The 13,986-nt window shown below is 33.6% G+C and overlaps 1 protein-coding gene across 2 annotated transcripts in view; it reads right to left on the bottom strand.

Moving 5' to 3' along the window:
* RNF130 (ring finger protein 130) overlaps nucleotides 1-13,986 on the bottom strand; it is a 119,003-nt gene that overhangs the window by 43,252 nt on the left and 61,765 nt on the right. The gene's annotated exons all lie outside the window — the stretch shown is intronic.

Below are 13,986 nucleotides of genomic sequence, written 5' to 3'. Positions count from 1 at the left end.
AACAAGGAAAAATGTTTATGCCCAATGTTTCTGATAAAGACTTCATTTCTAAAATATAGAGAATTGACTTGAGTTTATAAGAAAATAAGCCATTCCTCAACTGATAAAAATAATGATAAATGTTGGAAGGGGTGGGAAAACTGGGACACTAATACATTGTTGATGGAGTTGTGAACTGATTCAACTATTCTGGAGAGCAATTTGGAGCTTTGCCTGAAGGGCTATCAAACTGTGCATACCCTTTGACCTACTGGGCCTGTATCTCATAAAAAAGGGAAAAGGACCCACATATACAAAAATGTTTGTAGCAGCCTTTTTGTAGTGGCAAGGAACTGGAAACTGAGTGAATGCCTATTAGTTGGGGCATAGTTGAATAAGTTATGGTATATGAATGTAATGGAATATTATTGTTATATAAAAAATGACGAGAAGGCTGATTTCAGCAAAACCTGGAAAGAATAACATGAACTGATGTTAAGTGAAGTGAATAGAACCAAAAAAACATTATACACAAAACATAAACAAGATTATGTGATGATCAACTGTGATGGACATGGCTCTTTTCAACAATGAGGTGGCTCTTGTTTTTTTACTCATTTTTCTTTCCTTTTTGTGTGACAAGAGAATTTTATAAATGTTTCTGCATATTGGATTTAATATACGTTTTAAACAAATATAACATATATTGGATTGTTTGCCATCTAGGGGAGGGGATGGGGAGGAGAGGAAAATCTGAAACACAAGGCTCTGCCAGGGTCAATGTTGAAAAATTATCTGTGCATATGTTTTGAAAATAAAAAGCTTAAAAAAAAATCAACAGTAAGGTGACTCAAGGTAATGCAAATAGACTTATGATGGAAAGAGACATTTGCATCCAGAGAGAGGGCTATGGACACTGAATGTGGATGACAACATAGTATTTTCATTTTTGTTGTCTACTTTCCCCACCTCTTGATCTGATTTTTCTCGTGCAGAATAATATATGTAGAAATATGTTTGAAAGAATTGCTCATGTGTAACCTATATTGGATCACTTGCTTTCTAGGGGATGGGGGAAGTAGGGAAGAGGGAGAAAATTTGGAACACAGGGTTTTACAAGGGTAGGAACTGAAAACTATCTTTGCATGTATTTTAAACAATAAAAAGTTATTTTTTGGTCTTTGGTGATTTTATTATATAATAAATATTAATCTTTTCCCACTAGCATTGTGACATCAGACACAGACAACCTATTCCTCTTTCTCTAAACTAGTAGAGTTGTGACATGCACACTATTTTTATAAAAAACTATTTTTATTTTTAAAAATACTACCCTCATTAGATACTACCATTTCTATTAGCTATCAATTTCTATCTTTGTCTTCTCTGTTCAACAACCTGAAAAAGATTCCTTAGGGCCTTCTCTTCCTTTTCTCTCACTCTATGCTAAGTCCTTTGCAATCTGGATTCTAACTATTTAAGTGAAGTTGTTCTCTCCAAAATTTCCAGTAGTCTCTTTTTCTTCACCAAAGATCTCTTAATCACCAAATCTCATGCATTTCTCAATTCTCATTCTTTTTGATCTTGCTGCAACATTTGACACATAAACTTTGCTGGATATCCTTTTTCTCCTTTCTGGCTTCTCATGATACCATTTTTTTCTGCTTTAACTTATACCTGTCTGCTTCTTTATAGTCTCCTTTGTTGGATGTTCATTCTTGTCATGCTAATAAGTATGGGTGTCTCCCAAATCTCTGTTCTGAGCAATCTTTGCTTTATATAGTCTCACTTGGTGATCTTATTTTCCATTATTTCAACTATTATTTCTATGCAGAAGAATGTCAGATCTATATGTTAAGACCTATATATTATATGTAACTATATAATATTTATATTATATATATCTAATATCTATATACAGGAGCTACATATATATGTGATATGATACATATTATATGTATCAGTATATTGTCTTAATCTCTTTTCTGAGTTCGTCTTAGTGAATATTTTAAACATGTTATCTCTTAGATAGCTCAAACTCAATATGTTCAAAACAGAACACTATTCTCCTCTCACCAACCACATTCCTCTTCCAAAATTCCTTATTACTGGCATTAGTGTCACTATGTCCTCCAGTTTTGTAATTTTGGTGTCATCAACTTTCTTTTTATTATAGCTTTTTATTTACAAGATATATGCATGGGTAATTTTTCAGCAGTGACAATTGTAAAACCTTTTATTCCAATTTTTCCCCTCTTTCCCCCTGCCCTCTCCCCCAGGTGGCAGGTAGACCAATACATGTTAAATATATTAAAGTATATGTTAAATACAATATATGTAAACATATCCACATAGTTATTTTGTTGCACAAAAAGAATCGGACTTTGAAATAATGTACAATTAACCTGTGAAGGAAATAAAAAATGCAGGCGGACAAAAACAGAGGGACTAGAAATGTTATATAGTGATTCACACTCATTTCCCAGAATTCTTTCACTGGGTATAGCTGGTTCTATTCATTATTGAATGGAAGTGATTTGGTTCATCTCATTGTTGGAGAGAGCCACGTCCATCAGATTATCATATAGTATTGCTGTTGAAGTATATAATGATCTGGTCCTGCTCATTTCACTCAGCATCAGTTCACATAAGTCTCTCTAGGCCTCTCTGAAATCATCCTGCTGGTCATTTCTTACAGAATAATATTCCATAACATTCATATGCCACAATTTATAAAGCCATTTTCCAGTTGATGGGCATTCACTCAGTTTCCAATTTCTTACCATTATAAAGAGGGCTGCCACAAACATTTTGGCACAAACAGGTCCCTTTCCCTTCGTCTGACCATGTTTCCCTTCTACTCAAATTTTAGTGGCTTCATTTACTTCTAGGGTCAAATATAAATTCTTCTGTTAGGCAGTCAAAACTTTTTACAACCTGGCCTCTTCCTACCCTTTTAGTCTCCTTATTAATTACTGGCCTTCTATATTCTGTGCTATGTGGCTATGTTGACCTACTCGCTGCTCTTTATGTAAGACAGACTATTCTCCTATCTATGCCTTTGGTGTGGCATCACCCATTCCTAGAATGCCCTACTTTTTTCACCTCTGCCACTTAGAATTTTCTAATTTCCTTCAAGAATTTACCTTAACTGTTACCTTCTGCAGGAGATCTCTCCTGGTTCCCCTAGTTGTTAATCTCTTCCTCTCCAAGATTACCTTCCATCTACATTGAATTTATCTTGGATGTACGTATTTAATATAGATGGTGTTTCTCCCATTAGAATGAAAGCTTTTTGAAGGAAGGAGTTGTTTTTTTATTTTATATCTCCAGTGCTTAGTGTAATATGTGGCTCTTAGTAAGTACTTAATAAATGCTTATAGATCGACTGCACTTGCAAAAAAACCTTTGGAAACCTAAAGAATGGCTATTAAGATAGGAAGAAAACTAAGAACGAACATTCCCACAGAAATCAAGGGACTAAGTTTGTACAGAAGGAGGGAGTTAAGTAAGTCAAATCTATAAAAATGTCAAGGAAGAAGAGGGAAAAATTATTGCCAATTTTTCAGAGGAGTGTTGGTAGTATAGTTAGGTTAGTATAGAATAGTTAGCTTTGGTGGGGATGAATGGCAATGTTGGAGAAAGATTTTCTAAATAGACAGCAATCAAGGAATTAGTTGATAGGAAAAAAATGAAGATAAGAAAGATCAACGGGGCAAGTTTTTGAATGAGATAGGAAGGGATGGCATCAAGGATGTAAGTAGAGATGAAAAAAGAAAGTATTATCTCATCCTTTAAGACAAAAGCACAAAAGGGAAGAACAGGTAGATGTCTAGAGAGGTTTTGAGGTGTGAATCCAGAAGATGAGAGACATCATGAAAGCTTTTGTTTTTAGTAAAGAAGGAAACAAAGTCATCTGTTGAGTAGGGATAATGAGGAAGATGTTAGATATCTAAAGGTTTGGGTTCCCCAGTTACTCTGAGGAATGTGCGAGAAAATTAAGATGACTATCATCTTGGAGTAAGAACCCAGTAGGAAGAGTCAACATGAATTTCAGTTGACCCAATCAACGTAGTTCCATGATTTCCTCTAGCAGCTTCATTTAGCTACTTGGGAATGTGAATGGAGAAAGAAGACTGAAGATTGGCAGAGTGACCTGGAGAAGGATAAGAAGACAAGAAATCAAGGCTAGACTACAGTAACTTGTTAAAGTGGTTAAAAACTGATGGGAAAAAAGTGAGGCAGAACAGGAGTGACAGATTGGGAGGACAAAGAGGGAGCAAGGGGATTGTGCGGACAAAAAACAGGCTTAAAAGGGAAGCGGAAGGTATTTTGAGATCTTGTGGTCAGAGGGAATGTCAGAGTTCGAGATGACAGAGACCGAAAAGTGCTAGGGGACGGTGAGTTTGAGGGATGAACATCCCTTTAAGTGGCTGAGTCACTGACATGAACTTTAGTTAGAACATTCTATATATATTTGACTAATGCTGTAGGATAAAGAATGTTTAATATGCATTATCATGTGAAGGAATGATGATTTTAGCATTCAGAAAATATTAAGCAAAATTGTACTATCAATAAAGATAGGTTATATATATATATGTTAGCTATAAAAACTAAATTTATTTTTGAATAATAAGAAAAACACTTCAATTAGTCCATTTTGTTATTGCAGTAGTAACAACTTGTTGTGAGCCAATTTAAATGACTATTTACCAGATGCTTCATAAAAGAGATAGGTCATTGGCATCTTTCTATAGTTCAGTAATCAGAATATTACACAGAAACAGACTCTGTGTGCATCTGTGTGTATGTGTGTGTGTGTGTCCACACACATATAAATAATATGTAGGAGCTAGTTTCTGTCCTTTCTTTTTTTTGCTGAGGCAACTGGGGTTAAGTGACTTGCCCAGAGTCACACAACCAGGAAGTGTTAAGTGTTTGAGGTCACATTTGAACTCGGGTCCTCCTGACTTCAGGACCAGTGCTCAATCCACTGCGCCCACTAGCTGTGCCTTTCCTTATCATTTTTTTTTTTTTTTTGGCTGAGGCAATTGGGGGTTAAGTGACTTGCCCAGGGTCACACAGCCAGGAAGTGTCAAGTGTCTGAGACCAGATTTGAATTCAGGTCCTCCTGACTTCAGGGCTAGTGCTCTAGCTACTGTGCCACCTAGCTGTTCCAAGTTTTTTTTTTTTCTTTTTCTTTTTAAACAACTAGCAATATCTAGGGCTGTTGCAAGTTTTGTTTTTTGTTTTTTTTGTCTGAAATGATTTTTGACCTTTTCTCTCCTAGTGTTTTTGTATGGTGAATTTATTTTGTTTCCACATTATGTACATATCTCTTCTGACACAAGAGAAGAGCAGGGTCTGTTCCATTTTTGTCTTTATATTACACTGCCAGTAATTTGCACATTACTTATCACACAGGATCATAGTTCTAGAGTTGGAAAGTACTCAGACTATTTACTTTTTTCATTCTACAGATGAATAAATTGAGGTCTAGAAAGGTTAAATGACTAGTAGCCCAAGGTCACAGAGACACTGTCAGTGTCAGAATCTGAACTCAGGCCCTTTGATTTCAGAGTCAGACCTCTTTATCAGTAAGCTCTGATTTCAAATTTGACCTCAGATACTTATTAGCTGTCTGACCCTGGGCAAGTAATTAAACCTGGTTTCCTCAATTGCAAAATAAGGGCAACAATAGGATTTTTTTGAGAATCAAATAATTATAAAGTGCTTAGCACAGTATCTGACATACTTAAGTGCTATAATTATTATTATTACCATGGCACTAATAAATGCTTACTGATTGCTCTTTGATATTTTTCTTCATGTTCAGTTCATTTTGTACACAAGTTACCTACAAAATATTTATTTGAAAGAATGAACAGCAACTGATAATTCTGTAGGTCCTTATTTACTCACAAAGAATTTATTTAGTACCTTTCTTTCTGCAGACTATCATTTTAAGGCTACTTAAGAGCAAAAAAAAGAAAATAAAACAATTTTGCTTGAGGAGTTTACAAAGGAATTTCAGAGATTAAACATACAAATAACTAGAGAACAATTACAGAAGCAACAGAATTTTAAAATATCTTGAAAGAGGAGCAACTAGGTGGTTTAGTGTATAGAGCATCAGCCCTGAAGCAAGGAAAATGAGTTCAAACCTGGTGGTCAGACATTTGACAATTACTAGCTGTGTGACCCTGGGTCAATTAACCCTAACTGCCCTGTGAAGAAAACAAAACAAACAAAAAACCCAACCCAAAAACAAGCAAGGAAAAAAAATTCTTTAATAATCAAATTGTGTCAACTGATATAATGGATTTTAAAAATATTTTATCCATATGATAAAGAGAAAAGATAGTAGGATGACAATTTTTATTTCAAAGTAAAATCATGATATCTGTTAATGTTTTTGTATTACATTTGAACAAATATGAGAAATAATAAGTTATACAATTTTTTTTTTGCATCAATTGTTACACCTGGCTCTTCTAGTGTTAAAAGGCAATAAACAAGTAAGTAAAATACTATATGATTTTTGCAAACTAATTGTTTGCAACAGATAGTAACTGTTATCTACATGGTCCCAAGTGATAAAACCAAATATACTTCTTCATGCCAAAAGTTAAAAGCACATATAAATGTAAGAAAGGAGTCTTTCAGCATCTATAGTTAATTATTCTTATTATTCAATCAACAAATGTTTTGATACTACATATTATATATGAGGGATAACTAGGAGGCATAGTGGATAGAATACTGGGCAGGAAGATTCATTTTCCTGAATTCAAATCTGGTCTCAGATACTTATTAGTTTTGACCCTGCTTGCCTCAGTTTCCTCATTTGTTAAATGAGATGGAGAAGAAAATGTTAAACCACTCTAGTACCCTTGTCAAGGAAATCCCAAATTGTCACAAAAAAATAGACATGACTGAAAAAATAACTAAATAACAACATTATATATAAAGCTCTGGATAGGCACAAAGATAAATTAAGACAAGGTATGACTTTCATATATTTTACTGGCTAGAAGAAAAGAATGAATATGGGCAGAAATAACTCGAATAGAAATCAGGATGTAAAAATATGTCGTCAGGTACAAAGAGCTATGAGACTTTTAAGAAGGATGAGATGATTTCTGGTCTGGGGAAAAATCAATGAATGCCTCAAGAATAAAGTACTTGATCTGGTGTTGGAAAGTTTGAGTAGAACTGAGCAGGTGGATCCAGTAGGTAAGGGAAGAGCTTGTGCAAACATAAAGTCAGGAAAACATGAGTTATGCTAAAGAAATTATGTTTATCTCAGTTTGGTTAGACATAGGTAATATGAAAGGGAATAATGGTGGATGTTAATGGAAAGTGATGACAGAGCCAAATTGTGGAGTGCCTTTAAGTGTAGATGAAGTAGTGCAGACTTTATTTGATGAACAAAAATGAGTTACTGAAAATCTGAAAAGAGTGCTTTTAGAAGGGCTAACTGGAGTTTTAAAACAAGAGTTCAAGAAATATTAGTTGAATAGAACTGATCCCAATATTATTTAATTGCTTCATACAAGAAAAAACCAAAATTGCCAGAGGTTTTCAAGAGATGACTAACTGTATGCTTTCCATTTGGAATTCCCTCTAATATGAAAACATAAATGTTTTCTTCCTATCTGATTTAAATTAAAAAAACCTATTTCAAAGGAATTTTACTTTTTTTTTCACATATATAAGAAAAACTGATTTTATTTCATGAGATTGAGACTTGTTTCTAAATTCTCTGAATACTATACATACACCCTGAGACTACCATGTGTAACAATATATCCTAGCTTTACTGTTTATGTTTGAAACTTCTGTTTAAGTATATTTGAAAAAATTTATTCAAAACCAGATTTAAAAATCATTTTCATTAAGGGGAAATTAAAAGTGCAAGCTTTGATACTGCTAACCAAGAGATACATTGAGATCCTTTAGGATTAAAGGAAGGTATGAGAAACAAATCACCAAATAATTCATAATGAACATAAGAAAAAAATGAAAATTTTAGAAAACTGAGACAAACTTCTAGAAAAATACACATATCATATTATTAGAACAGCAAAATATTCAACCTGAACAAATAACCAAATCCCCAAATCTGTTATTTCTACTCCCCTTCTTTCACACACAAAATGCTTTCCATTCTCAACTGCGTTACTGTTTGTATCTTTTATGTGTATTTCTTGACTTTCTTCACTTTGCAGTAAATTTGGTATAAAATAATATACTTACTTCACAATGACATTCTGTCAGGGGAAGTCTAGCTTTGAACTTACTTCTTTTCCCACTGCTAATAGTTCTGACTTCTCCTTTACAATACCCAAGTGTATTAAACAGAGTCTAGCTGCTGCCACTTTCTCATTAAATTTTGATAAGCTAAGCTTTTTAAACCACATAAAAATTTCATCATCTTTTTTCTGACCTTTGGAAAAACTAAAAGAGGGGAAAAGGTCATAAAATCACTTTGCAGCAGAGTGGTAAGGGCTTTCAAATGAGTCTACAATTGGTTGCAAAACAAATACCCTAAAATAAATTCTGTACTTTTGTGGCCCACACCAGATGGCAATTATATTTAATCCTTCATCATCCACAGGCACCACACTGAGTGCTAATTAAAGTACTATCATAGAATGACAGACTCCTGGGACAAACCATGAAGTTTTTTCAAAACTCCTTGGGATTGACTGCATTCCACCCACTGCTCTGGGTTTCTACTGTTACAACAAAATTTCCACTTCTAATCCTAGTAAATTTACTTTCAGGGAATGACTCTATAAAATCAAAGTTCCTCACTCTTTTTTCTATAATTAGAATTGTTACCCAAATTTTCCATTCAAGTTAATGGGAGAAGCAAATTATATGCAGCATAGTAAAGCATCTCCCTTCTAATGCCTTAGCATAGTGGTTCTCAAACTTTTGTTCTCAGTATCTTCATGTTGTTTAAAAAAACTATCGAGGATCTGTTCAAAGAGTTTTTGTTCACATGGGTTATATTTATAGCTATTTACTATATTAGAAATAAAAAATAATTTTGAATTTGTAGACCCTCTGAAAGGGTTTCAGAGACCCCAATAATTCTTTGGACTACACTTTGAGGACCACTGCTTTAGCAGATGGTTATTATCTGAACTTTCATGACCAAAAATGTTTATCACCTGGCTAGCAATTTGGCAAGGAGACTCTCTGAACCTAGCAGTTTTTGGATAGCAGACACACAATAATCCATCACTGAGACAACATTTTTAAGACTTTTATATTTGGTAGACCCTGCTAGATCTTGTGCTCCATTTTGCCTCTTGAAAACTTAGGGTTGCCTATATGCCATGATGAGACATCACAAAAGAACTTTTAGTAGAAACTAAAAATAAAGCGAAGAGAGTCCATTGTCTTTAATTTTTCTAACCAAAAGAAAAATCAACTCCACCCAACCTACTTCTGATGGATATTTATCTATTTAAGAAAGACAAAAGCAAAACACATTTTTTAACTTGAACATTTATTTCTTTTAAGTGTAAATGTTTTCTCTTTTTTAATTTATTAATTTTAGACATTTGCTTTTATAAGATTTTGATTTCCATTTTTTTCTCCCTCCCTGCTTCCCCTCCTCAATTTAATATAGGTTATATATGTACAACTGTATTAAACATATTTCCATTTTAGTCATATTGAAAATATATAGATTTTCATAGATAAATAAAGAGGGCATTAAAATTTTCTGATTTTCCATGACAAACAGACCATATCTTAATGTGTCAACTGATAAAAATATCTAGAAACAAAGCATTGTGTACTTAGGTATCTTTTTATCCATTTACTATACCTCTCTTGTGAAATACAGCTGGTTTTCACTAATCTGTATTTCTAAGCTGATTGCCTGGATTCTAGAGTGCTATGGAAAAACATACCTATTTAATGTTAAATGTCTCTTTTTAAGCATCTACTCAAGATAGAAATCCAAATCTAATCACAACATTAGAATTTAGTCATGGATCTTTAGACTTGATTTTGGTTGGGATCTATATTAAAATTTATAATCTCTATGGTGTCTGCTAGTTTTTCCAAGGAAGCTCTTTATGATTGTACTCTCACAATAAGTCTCCTGTCTGTCTCCTTTTATACACTTGCGTTGCTACCACACTAATTGTGGCCTTCAACACTTCTTAAATGAATTGTTCTAAGAGTCTATTTGGTTTCCCTGCCAAATAGTCTTTTCCCTCTCCAAACAATTCTGCCAAAATGAATTTTCTAATGTAGATGTCAGACAACACATACCTTGCTCAAAACCTTCAGTGGCACCTCTTTATACTAGTATATAAGACATAGATTTCTCTGCTCTATTAAAATCTAGATTCAATCTATTTTTCTAATCTTACTTTACAATATCACCTGTAGCTGTAACCTCCGGCTTCACCCCTGAGATTTCCTAAAGAACTCTGCATCATCTCTGGATTCAGGCCAGCTGCTTATGGCCTTTATCTTTGCTCCAGGGGTATCTAGTAGCTATCCTTGGATCATATCTACCTCAAATTTTCAGGCCCTACCTCCTCTCTCAGGCTGTATCTTCCCATACTCTGGGTCTGCTCTGAGTTCAGACTTCTAGGACATAACATCTTGACTTGCCCTTCAAGTCTGTCTCCTTCAACAGATCCCTACTCTGCTTGGATTCATTTCTCAAACTTTGTTCCCCATTCTTCATTGCCTGTTCAGTTACTCCCATTCCCCTCAAATCTACTCTCCAAATATTCCTTAACCAGATCTACCTATCCCTTTCACTGTATTTTCTGGAATGCCTGCTCTATAGTTAAACAAACTTGCATTCATCTTAAATTCTACAATGTTATTATTTCCTTGTACTGCTCTCGAGTCTGCATCATCAGTCCATTGAAATCTTCTCAGGTTTATTTGAATCCATTTCTTTTGTCATTTTTAATGGCATGACAGCTTCCATTACAATCATATATTATAATTTGTTTATCTATCTCCCAAATGAAGAATACAACTTTAATATCCAATTCTTTGCTACTACAAAAAAAAGTTGCAATATTTTTGTACATACATGTCTTTTTAAAAATCTCTTTGGCATATAAACCTAGTTAGAATTGGTGCTATTGGATTGAATGGTACTCAGTTTGGTAACATTGGGGACATAGTTCCAAAATGTTTCCTAGAGAAGATACAAGAATTCATAGCTCCATTAACTGTTCATTAAGGTGCCTGTTTTGCCATAACTCTTCCAATATTTATCATTTTCCGTTTTTGTCAACTTCGACAATCTGATAGCTGTGAGGTAGAATTTCAGAGTTGCTTTAATTTTCCTTAATTATGGGATTTGGAACATTTTTTTCATATGGTGGTTGATATCTTTGAGGACTGTCTCTTCGTAGTCTTTGACTGTCTATCAAATAGAAAACAGTTCTTATTCTTTATAAACCGGAATCAACTCTTTATATAGCTTTGATACGAGCTATTTATCAGAGAAATTTGCTTCTTTTTTTCCTAGTTAACTGTTTCCCTTCTCATTTTAACTGTATTACTTTTTCCTAGACTATGTTGATTAAAGGAATGGTTTCTGACGATTTAAAAAGGAAAGTATGTGAAGGAATAATTTCAAACAAAAGAAACTTCCTGATTGAAAGAGGAAGAAAAAAGAATAATAATCTAAGGGAGTATGCATAATTTGGGGAATAGCTGAACTGTGACATATGAATATAATGGAATATTATAAAATGACAGATATAAAAATAATAGATGAAGCCAGAGAATACTAGATAATATAAACTGATACAAAGTGAAGTGAGCAGAACAAGAACAACTTGTACAAGAATAATATTGTCAAGAAAATTTTTAAGAAGTCTGATCAATGCAATGACTAACCACGTTTCCAAAGGACCCATGATGAAACATGTTACCCACTTTTTGACATAAGGATGAAGGACTCAAGATGAAGAATGACACATACTTTTTTGGACATGAGTTCATTTGTGGATTTTCTTTCTTTCTCTAAGTATTTTAATGGGAGATTAGCAATAGTAATGTCTCTTGCCCCTAGACTCCTGCAAAGAACCACTGAAATATTTTTTAAAAAATATCACACAGAAGACAACATAAGGAAGTTCAGAAGGAAGCAGAGACAAACACAGTTTTGAAAGCAGTGTGTGGAAATAACTGTCAACTTTTTTTAAAAAAGTAATTCTTTTGGGGGGAGGTGTTATGCTATATGTGTGGAAATGCTTTTTTTGGTGTTTAATTAATTACTGAAAATATGAAATTAAAAAGGGAAATAGAGAGCCAGGATTCAGCTTGGACAAGTTATTCTGGATTTACCCAATTTTCTTTTCTTTTTTTGTGTATGTGACATAGTTATGAGATTGGAGAATGAATGAAAAAGCACTTATTATTAGTCTCTTAGAATCTTGAACAAATAATATCTTCGAAGCTGTTCCTAACCCTCTAAGCTACAAGTGTTTCTCAATTCTCCCACTTAAAAATTACTTTGTAATTAACTGACTTTATACTTAACTTTTGTAGATCATTTCTCCCCTAATAAGATGTGAGCTTCTAGAGGGCAGGTACTGTTTTATTTTTGTCTTTGTATTTCTAGTACCTAACACAGTACCTGGCACATTGTAAGCACTTATAAAATTTTTATTCATCGATTTCTCCTGAAATTATCTCATATTTACTTATTTGTTTGTATTTAAGGACACAAGTACTTGTCAGGAGGATCTACTTTTGTTCATTTCTAAATCTCCTGCATCTAGCACACAGAAGTTACTTGATACATATTTGCTAAACTGAATTGTTGGTACAGTGGATAAATCTATAGAGTCAGAAGGCCAGAGTCCAAGTCCTGATTCTAGCTGTTATTAGTGGTATGGATGTAAGTTATTCTGAACTTTATTTTCCTTGGCTGTACAATGAAAAATTTGAATTAGATTATTTTTAAGCCTTTCCGGATCTATTCTATAAAATTTGATCTTCACTGTAAGGCTAAAAGGTAACCAATGAAGAAGAGAAGCAGTATTTGCTTTGCTTTAAAAGTTTAGTTATTGCTTGAAGATCAAATCATCATGTATAAAATTAATAGCTGGATAAGATTATAAGTTTAATTTTTACAGTGAATTAATCAGTAAATTAATTTTTGTAAAGGGCTGAAATTCTTAAAAAGGTGTGCTTGAATCAGACAACCAAGCACTTAAGACTAATTACCTATTGGACAATAACTCTATTAGCATATGTTTGGAATTTCTCTACTCTCAGTTAATGCTGGCTCAATGTTTGTAGTTAAGAGAATTGTAAGTAAGAATTAGGGGGTGGAGTGAGAGAGGTGAGAGAACTTCACTAGGTCACAGGACAGGGAGGAAAAAAGTGGAGATTCTGGACTTTAGAATCTAGGAGGGCTCCTTGGCAAAACTCCTGGCAGTTTTGTCTATTCCCTTCACCTCTCCCCCTAAAGACCAAGGACTTTTGCTTATCCTGACTCTAGCTGATTCTGAGGCCTCTAGGGAGCTAGCCCAAACTTCACAATTTTAATGATAAATTCTAAGAGTTGTTGATCTGTTAACATTCTTATGAATTCAAGATTATTACATGTTATTTAAGAGGAATCTTAATAGGCTAAATTAAGTTTTAAGGTGTGTTTTAAGGTTGACAAAATGTTTGATGTTCAGAAAATTATATTCTATGAAAAGATATAACCTGGCTGATTTGTCTTTAAAATTTTATTTTCCTATTAAAATTAACATGTTACTGCATAATAAGTAGTTTGGTGTAGAGAGTATAGGACTTGCCTTGGAATCTGTGACCATGGAGAAGTCATTTAATTTCTCAGTGTCTCTTTAAATTATAAATTATATAGAATGATTTTAAAAAATCGGTATCATTACGTTCATGAATTAGGCTAAACAAACTGCAGTAAGTGAATGTTAAAAAAAAAATTACTGTTCTTTAAGAAATAACTATTGTGATAAATACAGA

The sequence above is a fragment of the Antechinus flavipes genome, chromosome 2 (genome assembly GCF_016432865.1).
Source record: "Antechinus flavipes isolate AdamAnt ecotype Samford, QLD, Australia chromosome 2, AdamAnt_v2, whole genome shotgun sequence".
Classification (NCBI taxonomy): Eukaryota; Metazoa; Chordata; class Mammalia; order Dasyuromorphia; family Dasyuridae; genus Antechinus; species Antechinus flavipes.
The sequence above is the reverse complement of the archived record's forward strand: the minus strand, read 5'-3'. Positions and strand labels throughout refer to the sequence as shown.